At 41.4% G+C, this 7,930-nt stretch overlaps 1 protein-coding gene and 1 long non-coding RNA gene across 2 annotated transcripts in view; both read right to left on the bottom strand.

Moving 5' to 3' along the window:
• LOC140342207 (uncharacterized) overlaps positions 1-5,882 on the bottom strand; it is a 10,896-nt gene extending 5,014 nt beyond the window's left edge. The window contains exon 1 of the long non-coding RNA XR_011923015.1: positions 5,745-5,882. This is a non-coding gene — a long non-coding RNA (uncharacterized lncRNA). The remainder of the gene's footprint in view (positions 1-5,744) is intronic.
• The window catches only part of LOC140342518 (uncharacterized), a gene marked incomplete in the record, with an annotated part of 62,180 nt that overhangs the window by 20,902 nt on the left and 33,348 nt on the right, over positions 1-7,930 (bottom strand).

Raw genomic sequence — 7,930 nt, 5'->3', positions numbered from 1 at the left:
TAAAACTGCGCTACCCACAACATCACACCCCTCCACAGGGACCGCCCCATGCTCCCAACTCCAAGCTCGAGCCCCCCCAGGAGAAGGGGCAACAGAATCTGCCGGGGGTCCTTCCTAGGAAGAGGATTCTTTCTAGCCCCCCTGCCTGCAGCCTTAGAAAGTTGCTTGGCAGCGAGGTTCAGAGGGTCCCGCGGGGGCTCCTGGCCTGGTGCTGGACCCCCGGGCTCCTACTCGGGCTGAAATACTCAGGAGGCCTTGACCCCCGCCATGACAGCAACCACCTGGGCCTCCAGCCATGCCACTCCACGAACGGCAACAGCCTCCCTCAGGCAGCCCAACAATGAATTCAGGCCCTCTATGTAAGTGACAGTAAGGTTATTCAATATTTCTTCAGGTCCCTGGGCAATTGACTAGTCACCTTCTGGGACCCTCCTTTTATCCCTAACCCCTCGGTCCATCCACTTGGCCAAGCCTCCCCCAACTCCCCCCGCACTTTTACCACCACATCATCCCCCCACTTATCCCCCACTAGTCTAGTACTCCCCAGCACCCTGTCATGAGGCCCTTCTGCTCAAAGTCTTTTTTACTGGAGCTCCAGGCCCCACTTGTGATGAAACTCCTTTCTTGAATATGTGGTAATATTTCAAATCAACAAATATGACAACCTGGAAGATCATTTTTTAGCAATATAGTGATAGTATATAATGACATGGCTTAGTTAAAGTTAAAGGGTATAAGAGAAGTGATATAATTCTGTGTTCATGGAGATAAAACAACACATACTAAGAATGAGCATTGAGAGTAAGAGAAGTATTACCCTGTCTATACATACAGAATAAGTCACCCAGTATTATTATTACTCCCTGCACTCCCATATAACCTTGCAATAATAATTGTGCACTCCACTTACCCCTTTCCCCCACCTTACATACCTACATTACCCTGAAATAATACCAGTGCACCCCACTCACATGTCTACCCCTACCTGCACCCCCATATTACCCAGAAATAATACCAGTACACCAAACTACCTATACCTCAGGAGACTTCAAACACTGACCTTTCAGGGATATATTAAAACAGTAATTTTAATCAAGGTATTGGCCCCAAATTATTTAAATAATCTCACTAAAAACAAAAACCACATCCCAAAAAACGAAGATTATTTAGAAGAACAAGAACAGAGAGGTTTAGAAAAGCGGGACTTTCAAGGGCTTACTTAGGTATAGAACATTTTATTTCAATCATTTTAAAAAGGTTGTGCTACAATAAAATCATATCAGCATCAACACAGCTAGGGTTAATAGATCTCAATATTATCAGTAACTTTTGAAACAATAAATTACCCCTTGAAAGGGAAAATTTCTTACAAATTGATTGTACGGGGGGGTGTTCATTAGATGCGTTTCGCTGCAATTTTAGCTGCTTCCTCAGGATTTGCTGAGATCATAGAATCCATATATAACAATGTTAAACACAAAATGAAATGACAAAGTTAACAAAATTGAAAGTTGGGGATGCAGAGACAGCAGGACACTACTGGTCTATTTCGTATTAAATAAAAAAAATTACTTTTGTTTATTTGAATGTAAAATTAATCTGTACTAAACAATAAAATCCCATACCGTTAACCCATTTTTACTGTAGCAAATTGAAATAAAATGTTCTTATATGATTTTATACCTATGTAAGCTCTTAACCTCTGAACCTCTCTGTTCTGGTTCTTCCAAAATAACACTGTAATCTTAGTTAACCTTGACATACGTCTGTGTATGGTCCACCCACTTCCTGCTTACTTGTGACATCACTTCCTGTAGCCACATAAGATTTATCATTTACCTCTTTCATGGAAGCACTTATTTTCTTGTTTATGTGTGCTTTGAGGGGCCTTTGGGAGCACACCTGTGGCAAGAGACAAGCGAACAAATATGGAAAGGTGAGTTTGTGGACACTTTTGCTTTGCTGCCTTTGGAACGGTTTACCTTGGATAGGTCGCAAGGTGAGTGGAGGAAAGAGGAAGAGTCACGGCGTCACCGGCTGATCCTGCATATGTTAAAATGCTTGCAAGCATTGGCGATATTTGCCAAAGTGCTGGAGGGAAAAGAACCAGGGCATTGCTCTGCCCTGTTTTGTTATTTGGACGCTATTAGTGACGCCCATAGAGTGTATCGCCCTTCTATCTGGTGCGATCATAAGGACATTGGGCTTTGGATGAAGCTGATGACGCTGATTAGTAGTGGAGGCATGCAGCCCTTTTGGAGGGGGCAGAGGTCTGTCACCTTTCGGGCCCTCGGTCCTCAGATTTCGTTTGAAAGAGGATGGAGGTCAGTGAAGGGAGGACCAATGCGGCCGTTCGTAAGTAAGTACCTGGACAGGGCACCAGCTAAGCTGCTGGAAGATGGGTTTTCAGCAGGTATTCGGATTCCTTGTTTAATAAAGCTGCCTTCTTTGGGTAAAAATGTAAAGTCTGCTAGAATGCACCCTGAGGTTGTGAAGGAGAAGTTGAATAAGGAGGTGGGGCTGGGTAGGATGGGGGGCCCATTTTTGGACCTGCTGGTGGAAGGTTTGGTGGTCTCGCCATTGGGGTGGTGCCCAAGAAGGAGCCGAATACATTTCAGCTCATTCACCATTTGTCCTTCCCGGACCGGAGCCTCGGTGAACGAGGCTACTGACCTGCAGCTCTGTTCAGTGTAATACACGTGATTTGACAGCACTCTGAAATAAGTTTTGAGGTATGGTAGGGGTGCTCTTTTAGCAAAGGTGGACATAGAGGAGGCCTTTCGATTCATCCGGATGGTCAGAGAATTTTGGGTTGTACTTGGGAAGGTGCCTTTTATGTGGATCGCTGTTTGCCAATGGGGTGCTCTTGGCATGTGCTTTTTTCTAAACATTCAGTATGTTTTTGTAATGGGCTGTGCGGGAGGTGGCTAGGATGGCTTCAGTCAGTGATTACTTGGATGACGTTTTGTTCAAAGCCTGGAAAGGCTGTGTGTAAGGTATTGGTGGCAACATTTGCTTTTTGGCGGACAAGTTTGGTGTTCCTTTAGCAAAAGACAAAAAGGTGGGTCCTATGACGGAGTTGGTCTTCTTGGGTATCACAATTGATACCATGGCGATAGAGTGCCAGTTGCCAGAGGATAAGTTGGAGGTTCTCCGGAAGGAGGTGGTCAGGGCTTCTGACTGTAGGAAGATAACCCTGTGGGAACTGCAGTCACTCTTGGGTAAGTTGAATTTTACCTGCCGGATTATGCATATGGGATGTATTTTTGCGCTGGGACTGGCTGCGGCTACTGCAGGGGTATGTTTCCCGGGGCACTTTATTCCGCTGAGTAAAGAGCTGAGGGAGGATTTAGGGGTTTGGAAGAGGTTTCAGGTGGAGTACAGCGGACGGTCGGTTTGGATGGATGGACTGGTTTCCAATGTGGGTTTGTTTACTGATGCAGCAGGATCATCGGGGTACGGGGCTGAGACGTGGCCAGAGTCATGGAAGGAGGCAGGGCTGACCAATTTGTCAGCTTTAAAATTGTTTCCCATAGTTGTGGCGCTGGAGTTATGGGGTAAGGAGCTGGCTAATAGGGGAATTCGTTTTTGCTGCAATAACTTTGGAGTGGTATAGGAGGTGAACGCATATTCAGCATCTTCTCCACTGGTGATTCAATTGTTAAGACAGTTGTTTTTATGTTGTTTGCGTTGGAACAATGCTGTGTGTGCTGTACATATCCCAGGAACTGTTAACACTATTGCTGATTCTTAGTCTCGGTTTCAGTGGGATTGTTTCAGGCAGCTGGTCCCAGGGATGGAGAGTCGAGGTGTCCCATGCCCTCAGGAGCTCTGAAGGAGCTTAATTCCCTTGGAATCGTAGCGGGTATGATACAGTGTTCTGTGAGTCAGATGACATGGCTGGCGTATTTAGTGGTGTGGAAGGAGTGGTGGCGGTTTTGTGAGGAATGTGGGGGGGCTAAGACGAAGGAGGAAATTATGGGGGTTTTAATTTTTTTCTTGTGTAGGTGTTTTGAGCAGGGGGTGTCAGTTGCAGTGTTGAACAGGAAACTAGCGGGTTTGGCATTTTTGTTCAAATTGTAAAGGGAACAGGGAACACATGTTACAGCCTACATAGTTATTAATGTGACTATATGGTCAATATTGACGGATCCCAGCCATTATTCATATAATGCTCAATCCATGGTGACCATATTTTTTGAAATTTAGGAACAGAGGCAGTCAATATTGCTCTCTTTTCTTTCACCAATAACCAGGACACTTTTTTTTTAACTTGTTGCACATTGGGGGTTTTAGACCACCATGCTTTGGCCAAAACCATTTTAGCTGAAGTGAACATATATGTTATCAATTTAAATTGAACATAAGTACAAAACGATGGTTTCCAACATAAAAGTGCCGTTTTTTTAGGAAATGTGCGTCCTATCAGAGTATAACCTATTTGATATACCCTCGTCCAAAATTTTCTTATGTTAGGACATTCCCACCATATATGATAGAGAGTTCCTAGTTTATTACATCCTCTAAAACAGTTACCCTCACAGGTCGGCTAGAATTTAGTAAGCCTAGATGGAACCATATACTATCTTAACATCAATTTATAGTTGGTTTCTACCGCTGAAGCATTAATGCTACTATGGGCCACTACAAACCATATCTGATTCCACTCTTCCTGTTGCAGTGACATACCCATATCTGCCTCTCATTTAGGTATATAGGATGGCATGGCCATACTTATCTGAACTAAAGTATTATATAAAATATAAACATATATATAAAACTCCTTTTACCTTTATGTTCTGTACACACAGTTTTTCAAACCACATCATATAATTAATTCCAACAGTTAATCTCAAACTAGTTTGTATAAAATGCCTGATCTGGAGATACCTAAGGAGTTCCTCCGGTGGAGCTCCATATTTTTCTCTAATCTCACTAATAGATAAAATCCCTGCCATATTAATAAAATGACAAATTCTTTTTCTACCCACCAAGAAAAACGCCTCGGTTCCTCCAGACCAGGAGGAAAAAACGGGTACCCAATTATTAAACTTAATGGGCTATGACCAGACATAAGGCCCCCCATATATCTAATAGAGTCCCATATTTTTAATGAGTGTCTCAGTATTGGATTGGTGATGTGGCACCATTATACCTCTGGAATCCAGAGTAATGTATCTATTGAAATTGGCGCCACCAATTTTTTCCCAATGGAAACCCATTTAGGAATATTCTTTTAGGCATCATACTGTAACAGGGGAGTAACTTGTGCAGCCTTATAGTATGAACTCAGTTGTGGCACCGATAGGCCACCCAGGTTCTAGATCGATGTAAGGTATGTCTTGGAACTTGTGGGCGCTTTGCACCCCAAATATATTTCAACATTTCTTTTTTTTATGTCTGATACCGTTTTTTTTGTGTTGAATGAAAAATTAGGAATGTAAAACCATGGGAGCTTTCTATTTGTCTAGTCTCAGAGCAAAGAGATTACCCTTCACTTCATGCTCCGGAAACAAAGCAGAAAATAAGAAGAAATCTCCAAAGTAAAGGGCAATCTTTGTTTGAAAGTTGTTTCCAAAAAAATAAGGTTAGCTCTTTGGCACATTAGCTCTCGACCCCAGTTATAAAAGTAACCATAAACATTGTGGGATATATTGCAATTATTATCAAAATATCTGTATAGTATACTACACCACATGTAATAAATTTCATTAGGAAACTAGAGCAAGAATTGTACATCATACCTGATCCAATAGGTAGAGGTTGGGAAAATTCTAAAGTGCTTCTTGACAATGATGTCAGGTAATGAATATTAGGTTATGAGAAGCCTATTAGCCTGAATATACACATCTCAGTAATTCAGATCCAGAGAGACACTCATCAGACACTGTGACAATAACCCCAAAAACTGTCCTATTGTGCAATCCCTAATTAGTAGTTTTTTGGGTTGTTTTGTACAATACAATAGGAAGTGATGCTTCTTCAGAGAAATGAACCACAATCTGATATCATCTACTGTACATTTCTAAGAACTGGGAACTTTCAAATTTATGAAATATCTCTCAGCAAGTGAGTTAAGTGAAAACGTATTTATTTATATTTTATTTGTGCAAAATTAAAATACAACTTGAAACATCTTTATTTTTCATAAAATCACTCTGTGGTCTGCTCCCCCAGGCCTCCTCCATCCAGCATTTAGAAGACTTCTTAAACAGAATGTTTGCAGACAGAAGCATTAACTGCAGTACTTCTTGTGATTGTGCAGAGGAAAAGCCCATGTACTGTATATGTGTTGGGTAAGAAGGGCAACAACGGGAAGTCAGAGGTTGGTGTTTCTGGCCTAGGTGTTCCAATTTAGAAGCCAAAAATTTGAATATTTGTGTAATTGCAGAGATCTACATTATTTTGTGTATATACAGTTATAATATTTCCTTCTACTAGTATGAAGTTCTATGGGGCCATCTTTCAAGCTTCTCCTCTTTCAGAATATTTAAACCACAGGATGTGAAGATTGTGACAGGTTATGGTATTAAGGTAAGTATGCAGAGGAACAGGGGGTAGTTCTGGGCAAACTGGATAATGTTTTAAGTCCAGATATAATTGTTTTCCTGCCCTGCAGGTCTTGGAGAGACATGTTTTGTTATAGGGTGACAGTGATTTATTTATCACTACCAATTGTTCTCTGGCCTTATCACCTGCTCTCCTGCCGTGTGATCCAGCAAACCTGAAATGGATCTGGTCCAGGATACAAAACATTTGCTAGCAAAAAGCAAATTACTTCAAATAAATACTTCCAGGATTGTTGGATCACCCAGCATCACTGAAGAAAGTGTATATTCTCCAGTCTTGGAAGGCTTTAATAAATCAGGTCCACTATTGTGGAAAGAAGAAAAAAATTCCCCATTTCAGAAGAGACATGTGAATACTTCCTGTTTTAGGTGTATTCTCACCAGGAACTTTATTAAACCAGGTCCACTGAGCGGATCAATGCAAATCATACCATTTTGCTTTACTTGCATATTTAGAGTTGTTGTTGTGGAAATATAGGGTTTATCATTCTTGGGTAGACAGAGCCTCTAGGGGGCGCTAAGGCTTCCACAAAAATGGTGTGAGCCCTGGAAGGGCCAAGGCACAGTGTATAAGCGTATAAGCAGTGGTGAGGATGTTGTGCTGCTGGTTCCTGCCAAGTTGTGTACCGTGGGCATACCAGGTTGGGCAGGATGATGCATAGTACAAAATCGGGGGTTGAGGCATGCAGTGAGCAACAAAGGTCAGTAACAAGTCAGGGGTGTATAACTTCAGTCTTGATGTGATGGACAAGCAAACAACACGTGGGAACAAACACACAGCCGCCCAGTGCCAGACGTAATATATAAATCTACACCATTTTAAATAGATTTTACTTATATCATTTTACTTCCACATGCAATTGAACCCCCTTATTGTATTCATTTTTGCATATTCACCTTGCATTTAAATATTTATGTTTTCACTCCCTTTGCTTACACCATTGGCTAATTGTTCTTATTTTACAGTAATAATTCCCAGAATTCTCCAGTTGGGAGGACCAAAGTTCATACTGATTAGATAAATTAAAGTTCTGTATCACTCGGCCATCTCTGTAAAAAGCAAACTGCAGTTCTTGTCTTCTGTCTGAGACTTATGTCACATTTCAGGGTCACTCTGTCCTCTTACCATTGGATACCATAATACAGTAATATTTGGTTTTGATAATAGCTGTAAAAAACAGTTTAAACATTACTTTTATAATAAAAACAAATATTACAATGAAGCATACGTGACCGAACAGACATTTGCCTTGTATCTTAAAAAGGTTTTTATTATTGTTTGCATTTCATATTATTTTGCAATTGTGCAGAGATGAAGTTTCATAACAAAGAAATCTATCATTAGAGAGTGCATTGTTCCC

This window comes from Pyxicephalus adspersus, chromosome 12 (genome assembly GCF_032062135.1).
Source record: "Pyxicephalus adspersus chromosome 12, UCB_Pads_2.0, whole genome shotgun sequence".
In the NCBI taxonomy this organism is placed as follows: domain Eukaryota; kingdom Metazoa; phylum Chordata; class Amphibia; order Anura; family Pyxicephalidae; genus Pyxicephalus; species Pyxicephalus adspersus.
Note: the sequence above shows the minus strand (reverse complement) of the source record. Positions and strands in the feature narration are given on the sequence as shown.